Source organism: Lucilia sericata, unplaced genomic scaffold (assembly GCF_015586225.1).
Source record: "Lucilia sericata isolate MDLA Ls3-8-SP2 unplaced genomic scaffold, ASM1558622v1 Contig001285F_arrow, whole genome shotgun sequence".
In the NCBI taxonomy this organism is placed as follows: Eukaryota; Metazoa; Arthropoda; class Insecta; order Diptera; family Calliphoridae; genus Lucilia; species Lucilia sericata.
Genome location: NW_023995235.1, coordinates 113731 through 125474, shown reverse-complemented (window position 1 = coordinate 125474; position 11744 = coordinate 113731). Strand labels below are relative to the sequence as shown.

Genomic DNA, 11744 nt, shown 5'->3' with positions numbered 1-11744 from the left:
TTCTAGTTCAGTTCTAGTTCAGTTCTAGTTCAGTTCTAGTTCAGTTCTAGTTCAGTTCTAGTTCAGTTCTAGTTCAGTTCTAGTTCAGTTCTAGTTCAGTTTAGTTCAGTTCTAGTTCAGTTCTAGTTCAGTTCTAGTTCAGCTCCAGTTCAGTTCTAGTTCAGTTCTAGTTCAGTTCTAGTTCAGTTCTAGTTCAATTCTAGTTCAGTTCTAGTTCAGTTCTAGTTCAGTTCTAGTTCAGTTCTAGTTCAGTTCTAGTTCAGTTCTAGTTCAGTTCAGTTCTAGTTCAGTTCTAGTTCAGTTCTAGTTCAGTTCTAGTTCAGTTCTAGTTCAGTTCTAGTTCAGTTCTAGTTCAGTTCTAGTTCAGTTCTAGTTCAGTTCTAGTTCAGTTCTAGTTCAGTTCTAGTTCAGTTCTAGTTCAGTTCTAGTTCAGTTCTAGTTCAGTTCTAGTTCAGTTCTAGTTCAGTTCTAGTTCAGTTCTAGTTCTAGTTCGTTCTAGTTCTAGTTCAGTTCTAGTTCAGTTCTAGTTCAGTTCTAGTTCAGTTCTAGTTCAGTTCTAGTTCAGTTCTAGTTCAGTTCTAGTTCTAGTTCAGTTCTAGTTCAGTTCTAGTTCAGTTCTAGTTCAGTTCTAGTTCAGTTCTAGTTCAGTTCTAGTTCAGTTCTAGTTCAGTTCTAGTTCAGTTCTAGTTCAGTTCTAGTTCAGTTCTAGTTCAGTTCTAGTTCAGTTCTAGTTCAGTTCTAGTTCAGTTCTAGTTCAGTTCTAGTTCAGTTCTAGTTCAGTTCTAGTTCAGTTCTAGTTCAGTTCTAGTTCAGTTCTAGTTCAGTTCTAGTTCAGTTCGTCTAGTTCAGTTCTAGTTCAGTTCTAGTTCAGTTCTAGTTCAGTTCTAGTTCAGTTCTAGTTCAGTTCTAGTTCAGTTCTAGTTCAGTTCTAGTTCAGTTCTAGTTCAGTTCTAGTTCAGTTCTAGTCAGTTCTAGTTCAGTTTCTAGTTCAGTTCTAGTTCAGTTCTAGTTCAGTTCTAGTTCAGTTCTAGTTCAGTTCTAGTTCAGTTCTAGTTCAGTTCTAGTTCAGTTCTCTAGTTCAGTTTAGTTCAGTTCTAGTTCAGTTCTAGTTCAGTTCTAGTTCAGTTCTAGTTCAGTTCTAGTTCAGTTCTAGTTCAGTTCTAGTTCAGTTCTAGTTCAGTTCTAGTTCAGTTCTAGTTCAGTTCTAGTTCAGTTCTAGTTCAGTTCTAGTTCAGTTCTAGTTCTAGTTCAGTTCTAGTTCAGTTCTAGTTCAGTTCTAGTTCAGTTCTAGTTCAGTTCAGTTCAGTTCTAGTTCAGTTCTAGTTCAGTTCTAGTTCAGTTCTAGTTCAGTTCTAGTTCGTTCAGTTCAGTTCTAGTTCAGTTCTAGTTCAGTTCTAGTTCAGTTCTAGTTCAGTTCTAGTTCAGTTCTAGTTCAGTTTCTAGTTCAGTTCTAGTCAGTTCTAGTTCAGGTTCTAGTTCAGTTCTAGTTCAGTTCTAGTTCAGTTCTAGTTCAGTTCTAGTTCAGTTCTAGTTCAGTTCTAGTTCAGTTCTAGTTCAGTTCTAGTTCAGTTCTAGTTCAGTTTCTAGTTCAGTTCTAGTTCAGTTCTAGTTCAGTTCTAGTTCAGTCTAGTTCAGTTCTAGTTCAGTTCTAGTTCAGTTCTAGTTCAGTTTAGTTCAGTTCTAGTTCAGTTCTAGTTCAGTTCTAGTTCAGTTCTAGCTCAGTTCTAGTTCAGTTCCAGATCAGTTCAGTTCTAGTTCAGTTCTAGTTCAGTTCTAGATCAGTTTCTAGTTCAGTTCTAGTTCAGTTCTAGTTCAGTTCTAGATCAGTTCTAGTTCAGTTCTAGTTCAGTTCTAGTTCAGTTCTAGTTCAGTTCTAGTTCAGTTCTAGTTCAGTTCTAGTTCCGTTCTAGTTCAGTTCTAGTTCAGTTCTAGTTTAGTTCTAGTTCTAGTTCTAGTTCTAGTTCAGTCTAGTTCAGTTCTAGTTCAGTTCTAGTTCAGTTCTAGTTCAGTTCTCGATCAGTTTCTAGTTCAGTTCTAGTTCAGTTCTAGTTCAGTTCTAGTTCAGTTCTAGTTAGTTCTAGTTCAGTTCTAGTTCAGTTCTAGTTCAGTTCTAGTTCAGTTCTAGTTCAGTTCTAGTTCAGTTCTAGTTCAGTTCTAGTTCAGTTCTAGTCAGTTCTAGTTATAGTTCAGTTCTTGTTTTGTTCTAGTTTTGTTGATAGGAGGATGTAGCTTTGTCAAATTCGAAGTAAGCCACTATCGGGGGTATTTTTCATTGAAAATATTTGTTGGTAACAACACAAACCTTATATGATATTCTCTGAATAGCATATCGTCCGACGTTTAGAAACTCATTTTCCTGGACATAATTCCTAAGAATTGTCCAATCAGTGTTCGTGAGGGATGTAATATCCGTAATAATATCACTCCCAAGATATTTGGATATAATTTCGGCCAAAGCCTGAGTATCACGTTTCGTCTGAATCCACACGTCCAATTTTGTATAGCTGTGGCCGTAATCCTGTGTGTCTACTCAGAATGCGTACCATCACTCCAACCTTAGACTTGGTCATTTTGAAGGGGCTTTTCGTCCTGCTCTCTTCAGGGTCACCCCATATGATCTTCTTGGTTCTACCCACCGTTTCTAAGAGGCCACCCATATTTTTATTCTCTCCTCGTTTTGATGGTTTTGCATTCATCAGGTTAACTACCTGTAAAGATGTTAAACCCTGTGTGCACCATAATTATTCTAATCAAATTTACGCGTAACGTTATTGCTCAGACTTCTTTCTAGAAGCTAGTTAAACGGTAAACGGTGGTATATTTCTGTTTCTGGGATTGGAGAAGTGTATCGGGGGATCAGTATATAGGGATTCACATATATAGTAGACAAATTCGTTTAATGCGATTTCCACCAAGTCCCTTTATATAAAAGCATGCTGCTTATATTTGAGGTCTTTGGTACACTACTTTTAACCATATTATTGATTACGTTCCAAGGTTTTAAGAATGAAGGACGTAAGGCTTATCGGTCGATAGTATTATTTGTCGCATATCTAGGGTTTCCTGGTTTGGGTATAAATATTACCCTTGCATCCCGGTCATGCAGGTTGTGATTACCTTCTTAACCATGCCAGTTATAATAACTCTGTGTTAGCCTCTCCTTGCCCTAATATCGGTTCATATATAGTACCCGATATACCAGAGTCTATTAGGAATCTCATTGTCTCCTCCATATCCTTCTGTCCCTTTACCACGCCATCGATCATAGATTACGGTTGGACATGAGTTTTGAATACGATTTTTTATCTTCGTTTCATTTACGCTATCTACCTGTTAACAGAAAAGTTTACAGAAGTCTCGTTTGGCTTTTCGAACGATTTCTTTATATGAACCAAGTTTACTGTAGATTTTAGAACACAAGAACTCATATATTGACTTCATTCTTTTAAGGTTCTTTCCATATTTAGTATTAAGTAAGTGCAGAAGAAAAAATCGTATATACTGGAAAAGCAGTATATTTGCAACGACGCACAGCGGCAATACCAGTACGTATATGTTGGCTTTAAAAGTGTCCTTGAAATAATTGTAAATTATGCATCATTGAATGGAATTTGTTTTTATCGTTAATGTTACTGTCTCTGGTTGTTGGTGCAGTTTTTTTTTTTTTTTTTTTTTGGTTTCTTATTCATATCCACTGGATACGAATGTTGAAGTACTTAATACTTGTGTGTTGGAAATTGTCACTGGTTTTGAGTACTTTTTTACTTTATTTTGCTAATCATTGTATTTATGTCGTAATGAGTGGGTGTTTGACAATAAATTTACAAATTAAATTTTACACAAATATTCATACATACATGTATTTATGTATTTATATTTAAATAAAGAATGAGAATTTAATAAGGAAAATGTTAAAGGGATCAAAAAATAATAATTTTAATATGATCTTTTTGAAAGGCCCCTGATTTTTTTATTTTCTAGACAATTTCCACTTGAGTATCGTAAGGCATCTAATAAATTTGAGATTCAAAAAATGGAAAATTACAGTTTTTTTTCGTGCATTTAAATATTTTTGTGCTATTTTAGCAATTAAGGTTAAATAAAACGATTAAAAATATATTTTTCATGAATTTCCTAAATTATTATATGTATATGTACGTACCTCTTAATCAAAAACTATATAGAATAATTTTGCCAAAAACAAAAGACGTACATAATTTAATTTTCGAGAAAGAGAACAAAACTAAATAAAAACAAGTTAGAGTGCTATATTCGGCTGAGCCGAATCTTAAATACCCTCCACCAGCTACTTTTATATTAATACTTTTCTAATTGATCAAATATTTGTAGAAATAAGTTTTCTCATATCTTAAATAGAAAAATCCCTAGATTCAAACAGCTCAAATCTATTACAATTCCAAGATTTATTGAACATTAACAATGCTTGGTGATTTTTATTAATTTGCATGTATGCATGTGTGTGAAAGATTTAAGGATTTTCAAAATACATATATATAATTTTGTTCTACACAAATTGATAATGCAACTAGTTAAATACGGTTTTAGGGGCAGGACCTAGTATGGGAGATATGACCAATTATAGACCGATCGTAAAAAAATATTTAAGCAAAACTTCTGGACATGAAAGCTATATTTCAGTAAAATTTTGTATCTATATCGTAATTTAGTAATAAGTAATGTGTGTTATGAACCGATCGTGCAAAAATCTTGAAATAGAATTTTTGTATCAATAGCTTTATTTGGTAATGAGTAATGTGCATTTAAGAGATTTTCGAAAGAGGACCTTGTATGGGAGCTATGACCAATTGTGTATATAAAAACAAAATTTCAAAATTCTGTATCTATATCATTATTTGGTAATGAATATTGTACATTTAAGTAATTTTCTGGAGGGGGCCTAGTATGAGAGCTATGACCAGGTATGGACCGATCGTAAAACAATTTTTTAGTGTAATTTATGTATATAAGAGCAATATTTGTGCTAAATGTATGGATATCAATATTTTGTAATGAGTTATGTGCGTTTATGTGATTTTCGGGAGGGAACCTACATGGGAGCTATGACCAAGGATGGACCGATAGGAAAAAAATTTTACAGTAATATTTCTGTGTATATGGGCAATACTTGTACCAAATTTTATATGGATATCTTAATGTAGTAATGAGTTATGTGCGTTTAAGTGATTTTCGGGAGGGGACCTTGAGTAGGAGCTATGACCAATTATGAACCGATCGGAAAAAAATTTCACAGTAATATTTCTGTATGTGAGAGTAATACATGTACCAAATTTTATATGGATATTTTAATTTTGTAATGGGTTATGCGCGTTTAAGTGATTTTCGTGATGGGACCTTGTATGGGAGCTATGACCAATAATGGACCGATCGGAAAAAAAAATTCACAATAATATTTCTATGCACATGAGTAATACGTGTACCAATTTTTATATGGATTTCTTATGTTAGTAATGAGTTATGCGCGTTTAAGTGATTTCCGGGAGGGGACCTTGTATGGGAGCTATGACCAATTATGGACCGATGGAAAAAAAATCACAGTAATACTTCTGTATGTGAGGGCAATACTTGTACCAAATTTTATATAGATAACTTGATTTAGAAATGAATAATATTTCTGTGTATATGGGCAATACTTGTACCAATTTTTATATGGATGTCTTATGTTAGTAATGAGTTATGCGCGTTTAAGTTATTTTCGGGAGGGGACCTTGTATGGGAGCTATGTCCAATTATGGACCGATCCAGAAATTTTTTCTCTGAATGAATTCTATTGACATAAGATTTGAATTTTTAAAATTTTGTAAAGATTTCGACATTGTGACGGAAGTTATTAACAAAAAACCCATTTTTCGGGAACATGTACTTTTGTATGGGAGGTATATGAAATTGGGAACCGATTCTGACAATTTTCAGTAGGAGTCACGCTCTTGTGTAGAAACGAATGTATGCTGATTTTCATGGAATTATCATTCATAGTTTTCGAGAAAATTACATCAGAATGTGTAAAAAATGCTTATTTTTTTCGAGGTTGTTTCAAATTTTGATTCATAACTTTTCCCGGTGTGAACCGATTTTGCTCATTTTTAATGCCAAACTGCCTAGGACAATAATAAATATTTTGGGTGAATTTCGTTAATTTTTGTTGCTTCGTGTTAACGTGAGAATGTTTTATACAGACAGACGGACGGACGGACAGACGGACATAGCTAAATCGACTCAGAATTTCATAAGATCCAAGAATATATATACTTTGTTGGGTCTCAGATGAATATTTCTTGGTGTTACACACGGAATGACAAAGTTATATATACCCTCTATCACCACTGATGGTGGTGGAGGGTATAACAAGTAAGAAATTATAGTCGGGCGAGGCCGACCATATAATACCCTACACCTTTGACAAAAATATAATGTGATTTAGTTGCCATAATTAAGCATTTAAGTTGAATTGTACCTTGTCTTAGATATACATACTTAAGCCGTTTATTGTTGAATAAAATTGTGGACATTTAAGTGAAATTGTGATGGGGGCTTTTCATAGGGGCTAGGATCATATGAGAACCTATTATTATGGAATTCGTGAGGGTCATCAAGCCTTGTATACAACTTGGTTTTTGCAGCTTTTTGTCGGGATATGAGTAATTAAACATAATTATGAACTTAAAATCCCTATTCGGCGGGTTCAGTTGTATGGGGCTAGGTGAAATAATGGACCGATGTAAACCATTTTCAACAGGCTTCGTCTACGGTACTATAACAGATCATGTGCCAAATTTCATTGAATTATCTCCAAAATTGCGACCTGTAGTTTGATTACAAGGTTTAAAAGCCCTATTCGGGGGTTCAGTTGTATGGGGGCTAGGTGAAATAATGGACCGATGTTAACCATTTTTAATAGGCTTCGTCTACGATACCATAAAAGATCATGTGCCGAATTTCATTGAATTATCGCCAAAATTGCGACCTGTAGTTTGATTACAAGCCCTATTGGGGGGTTCAGTTGTATGGGGGCTAGGTGAAATAATAGAACGATCTTAACCATTTTCAATAGGCTTAGTCCCTGGGACAATAGAAAATCATGTACCAAATTTCATTGAATTATCTTCCAAATTGCGGACAGACGGACGGACATAGCTAAATCGACTCAGAAAATGATTCTGAGCCGATTGGTATACTTTAAGGTGTATAGGTATAGGACCAATATTATTGTGCGTTACAAACATCAGCACAAACCCAATATACACTCCCCTCTAAGGTGGTGTAGGGTATAATTAAATAAATTTTGTTTAACAAACTGAGAATGTGTCAGTCAGTATACATATATGTATAAAGAAAGTGTTTGGATGTATGTGTATAATGAAAATTATTCGACTATTTAGGTCTTTATTAAAAATAATGTTGCAACAATAATAGAAACATTTTCAAATGTTGCTTCCACACAAAAGACGAAGAAAAGCAAAACAATTTAGAAATGAAAACCTCCTCGAAAATAAATTTATTATTATTTAAGATGCCAAAACAATTTTATTGCGCTGTGTGCACTTTTATTTATTTTCCTACAAAGATTTATACACCCCAAATCAAATCAAAATAGCAGCTCATTTGGTGGTCATACCGACAGACATACATACGCTACGACCGACACTATATATAAATGACCAATAGTCGAATTCGCTCAGCAGCTAATATCTAAGGCAACTACATATTTAGCTGTTGAATTAAAATTATCGTATTTTGTTGTCTATTCATAATTCAAAATAAAGTAGAATTTAGTTTAATACACTGCCTCACTGCTGCATTGCCTCTGTGCTGTCTGCCTCGTATAATATACACCTCTACTTATTTTTTAGCATTTTTCAGATTGTACATTTTACATTATAATTTCTTCTTATGATCGCATTGCTGATGATCATCAAGAAAATTTCAAAAATGAAAATGCGTCAATTTTTCAAATGCAAAATTACTCGCTAAATAATTTGCTTAAATTTAGATTTAGATACATTTATCTAACAACCAGACCCACAAATACAAACACATGTTCGAATATTTACGTTGATTGTTTAAATTGAAAATATGTACCTTTATTTAGGAGGAAAATATTTTTATACAATTTTCTATTTTTTTTGTGTTTGTTATTTTTGCTTCAGTTCAGAGGGAATTTGCTGCAATGAGAAATTAAATCAAGCAGACAAATTTTGAACACTTGAGATTTTAACAAGGTGTTTGTCCGTTTTTTATATAAAATGCCACAAGTTCCTTATATCGGGTATTATAGTATGAAACTAGATTTTGTTCTTTTTTTGTTAGAAATTAGTTTTCTTCTAGTTCTAGTTCTGTTCTAATTATGTTCTAGTTCTGTTTTAGTTCTGTTTTAGTTCTGTATTAGTTCTATTCTAGTTCTGTTATAGTTCTGATCTAGTTCTGTTCTAGTTCTGTTCTAGTTCTGTTCTAGTTCTGTTCTAGTTCTGTTCTAGTTCTGTTCTAGTTCTGTTCTAGTTCTGTTCTAGTTCTGTTCTAGTTCTATTCTAGTTCTGTTCTAGTTCTGTTCTAGTTATGTTCTAGTTCTGTTCTAGTTCTGTTCTAGTTCTGCTCTAGTTCTGTTATAGTTCTGTTCTAGTTCTGTTCTAGTTCTGTTTTAGTTCTGTTCCAGTTCTGTTCTAGTTCTGTTCTAGTTCTGTTCTAGTTCTGTTCTGTTCTAGTTCTGTTCTAGTTCTGTTCTAGTTCTGTTCTAGTTCTGTTCTGTTCTAGTTCTGTTCTAGTTCTGTTCTAGTTCTGTTCTAGTACTGTTCTAGTTCTGTTCTAGTTCTGTTCTAGTTCTGTTCTGTTCTAGTTCTGTTCTAGTTCTGTTCTAGTTCTGTTCTAGTTCTGTTCTAGTTCTGTTCTAGTTCTGTTCTAGTTCTGTTCTAGTTCTGTTCTAGTTCTGTTCTAGTTCTGTTCTAGTTCTGTTCTAGTTCTGTTCTAGTTCTGTTCTAGTTCTGTTCTAGTTCTGTTCTAGTTCTGTTCTAGTTCTGTTCTAGTTCTGTTCTAGTTCTGTTCTAGTTTGTTCTAGTTCTGTTCTAGTTCTGTTCTAGTTCTGTTCTAGTTCTGTTCTAGTTCTGTTCTAGTTCTGTTCTAGTTCTGTTGTAGTTCTGTTCTAGTTCTGTTTTAGTTCTGTTCTAGTTCTGTTCTAGTTCTGTTCTAGTTCTGTTCTAGTTCTGTTCTAGTTCTGTTCTAGTTCTGTTCTAGTTCTGTTCTAGCTCTGTTCTAGTTCTGTTCTAGTTCTGTTCTAGTTCTGTTCTAGTTCTGTTCTAGTTCTGTTCTAGTTCTGTTCTAGTTCTGTTCTAGTTCTGTTCTAGTTCTGTTCTAGTTCTGTTCTAGTTCTGTTCTAGTTCTGTTCTAGTTCTGTTCTAGTTCTGTTCTAGTTCTGTTCTAGTTCTGTTCTAGTTCTGTTCTAGTTCTGTTCTAGTTCTGTTCTAGTTCTGTTCTAGTTCTGTTCTAGTTCTGTTCTAGTTCTGTTCTAGTTCTGTTCTAGTTCTGTTCTAGTTCTGTTCTAGTTCTGTTCTAGTTCTGTTCTAGTTCTGTTCTAGTTCTGTTCTAGTTCTGTTCTAGTTCTGTTCTAGTTCTGTTCTAGTTCTGTTCTAGTTCTGTTCTAGTTCTGTTCTAGTTCTGTTCTAGTTCTGTTCTAGTTCTGTTCTAGTTCTGTTCTAGTTCTGTTCTAGTTCTGTTCTAGTTCTGTTCTAGTTCTGTTCTAGTTCTGTTCTAGTTCTGTTCTAGTTCTGTTGTAGTTCTGTTGTAGTTCTGTTGTAGTTCTGTTCTAGTTCTGTTCTAGTTCTGTTCTAGTTCAGTTCTAGTTCTGTTTTAGTTGTGTTCTAGTTCTATTCTAGTTCTGTTCTAGTTCTGTTCTTGTTATGTTCTAGTTCTGTTCTAGTTCTGTTCTAGTTCTGTTCTAGTTCTGTTCTAGTTCTGTTCTAGTTCTGTTCTAGTTCTGTTCTAGTTCTGTTCTAGTTCTGTTATAGTTCTGTTATAGTTCTGTTATAGTTCTGTTCCAGTTCTGTTCTAGTTATGTTCTAGTTATGTTCTAGTTCTGTTCTAGTTCTGTTCTAGTTCTGTTCTAGTTCTGTTCTAGTTCTGTTCTAGTTCTGTTCTAGTTCTGTTCTAGTTCTGTTCTAGTTCTGTTTAGTTCTGTTCTAGTTCTGTTCTAGTTCTGTTCTAGTTCTGTTCTAGTTCTGTTCTAGTACTGTTCTAGTTCTGTACTTGTTCTGTTCTATTTCTGTTCTAGTTCTGTTCTAGTTCTGTTCTAGTTCTGTTCTACTTCTGTTCTAGTTCTGTTCTAGTTCTGTTCTAGTTCTGTTCTAGTTCTGTTCTAGTTCTGTTCTACTTCTGTTCTAGTTCTGTTCTAGTTCTGTTCTAGTTCGGTTCTAGTTCTGTTCTAGTTCTGTTCTAGTTCTGTTCTAGTTCTGTTCTAGTTCTGTTCTAGTTCTGTTCTAGTTCTGTTCTAGTTCTGTTCTAGTTCTGTTCTAATTCTGTTCTAGTTCTGTTCTAGTTCTGTTCTAGTTCTGTTCTAGTTCTGTTCTAGTTCTGTTCTAGTTCTGTTCTAGTTCTGTTCTAGTTCTGTTCTAGTTCTGTTCTAGTTCTGTTCTAGTTCTATGCTATTTGAGTTCTATTTCTGTTCTAGTAATGTTCTAGTTCACGTTTTGGAAACATATTTGTCTTTATTTAGGGTATTGAAACAATCTGCATTGCCTATGGTACATTCCACATATCAAAAAATTGCCTACAAAGAAAACGTAGAAATATCGAGGGAACACATTGAGGTAATTTAGAGGAAAAATTATCTCAAATAAAAATCCAATACAAAATTGTAGCATTTACAAGCTAATCAAAATATTTTTCACTTTTTTTTTTGTATTTTCCTCAAATAATTTCTTGAATTGAATAAATGAATTGTGTATGAAAATAATGAAATTTCTAATAATGATCATGGTGATCATTATTGAGAATTTTGTTGATCATGTGAAATTGGGTGCCTAATGGCTGCTGGTAATGATGATGATTGTTGCTAGTGGTTGATGGTTGTGGTGGCGGCGGAGCAGGTGGTAATGGTCAACACAAAGTTTCTACGTTGTGTTGGAAATCAGACAGAATTGTGGCTAAATACATAAAAACTAAATAAGTTGAACATTAAACAGATATTTTGTTTTCGAAATACTCTATAGAAATGTGTTGTGTTTAGCGTATAAATAATACGAGTACAACAAACAATATTGAACATTTATTTTTAGCAACATTTACCTAAATATTCCAATTTTATTTGTGAAAAAAAAAATAAATAAATAATGAGAATAATTTGATGCCAGAAATTGTTTTTCTAACTATTTAAAGATGATGATGAAGAACGATCGATAAAAAAAACGGTTTTGGAATGCGGTAATAAATTAATGAATGACTACAAATATTTGTTTTAAATTAATTAAACATTAATTTTTAGTTTTCTAGTTTTGGTGTTTTTTCTCTTCGGTTTCCAAAATAAATTAACTTAACAACAAATTGATAATTTCATAATTATGAACGTGTTAACTGACTTATTTGTCAATTAATGATCGTTTTAATGGTTGTTTCGTCTCAATCGCTTTTTAATAGTTGTTTAGATTTGTTTGGACAGATAATAAAAAAAACACGAAAAAACGCAAACGTTCACAAACAAAATGTGGTTTACAAATGTCAAC

General features: G+C 33.5%; 1 long non-coding RNA gene across 1 annotated transcript; it reads left to right on the top strand.

Moving 5' to 3' along the window:
• The first annotated feature begins 11185 nt into the window (after positions 1-11185).
• LOC119610824 lies at positions 11186-11540 on the top strand. The gene is made up of 2 exons (XR_005232013.1): positions 11186-11445; positions 11507-11540. It is a non-coding gene; the product is annotated as an uncharacterized LOC119610824 (long non-coding RNA).
• The last annotated feature ends 204 nt before the right edge of the window (positions 11541-11744 follow it).